Genomic DNA, 928 nt, shown 5'->3' with positions numbered 1-928 from the left:
ACCTTGCCACCTTAATATAACCTATATATAAGATTGAGATATCTTAAGTTACATTGAGATATCTTAAGTTACATGGAGATATCTTAAGTTACATTGAGGTATCTTAAGTTACATGGAGATATCTTAAGTTACATTGAGGTATCTTAAGTTACATTGAGGTATCTTAAGTTACATGGAGATATCTTAAGTTATATTGAGATATCTTAAGTTACATTGAGGTATCTTAAGTTACATTGAGGTATCTTAAGTTACATGGAGGTATACTGAGGTATATATAGGTTTATATTAAGGCGGCAAAGTGCTGGTGCGGGCACCGGTCAAGGAGATACTGGTCCGGCGCGGCAAGGCCATAGGTGAGCTCCTCTATATCATCTCATCGTTTATATTAAGTTACATGGAGATATCTTAAGTTACATGGAGATATCTTAAGTTACATTGAGGTATCTTAAGTTACATTGAGGTATCTTAAGTTACATTGAGGTATCTTAAGTTGCATTGAGATATCTTAAGTTACATTAAGATATCTTAAGTTACATTGAGATATCTTAAGTTACATTGAGGTATCTTAAGTTACATTGAGGTATATTGAGGACCAGGCACGCTGCCGAGCGACTCCAGCTTCGTCTTCCACGCCTCCCTCATCAACCACTTCCGCTACGGCGTCTCGTACCCGCGAGGGGGCGCCAGCGAGATCGCCTTCCACATGATCCCGGGCATCGAGCGAGCGGGCGGCAAGGTGCTGGTGCGGGCACCGGTCAAGGAGATACTGGTCCGGCGCGGCAAGGCCATAGGTGAGCTTCTCTATATCATCTCATCGTTTATATTAAGTTTCATGGAGATATCTTAAGTTACATGGAGATATCTTAAGTTACATTGAGATATCTTAAGTTACTGGTTTCTCGCCTCGTCGCCCTCGTGAATGTCGTGA

This window comes from Priapulus caudatus, unplaced genomic scaffold, assembly GCF_000485595.1.
Source record: "Priapulus caudatus unplaced genomic scaffold, Priapulus_caudatus-5.0.1 Scaffold844, whole genome shotgun sequence".
Classification (NCBI taxonomy): domain Eukaryota; kingdom Metazoa; phylum Priapulida; class Priapulimorpha; order Priapulimorphida; family Priapulidae; genus Priapulus; species Priapulus caudatus.
This window is presented reverse-complemented; position numbering follows the sequence as displayed.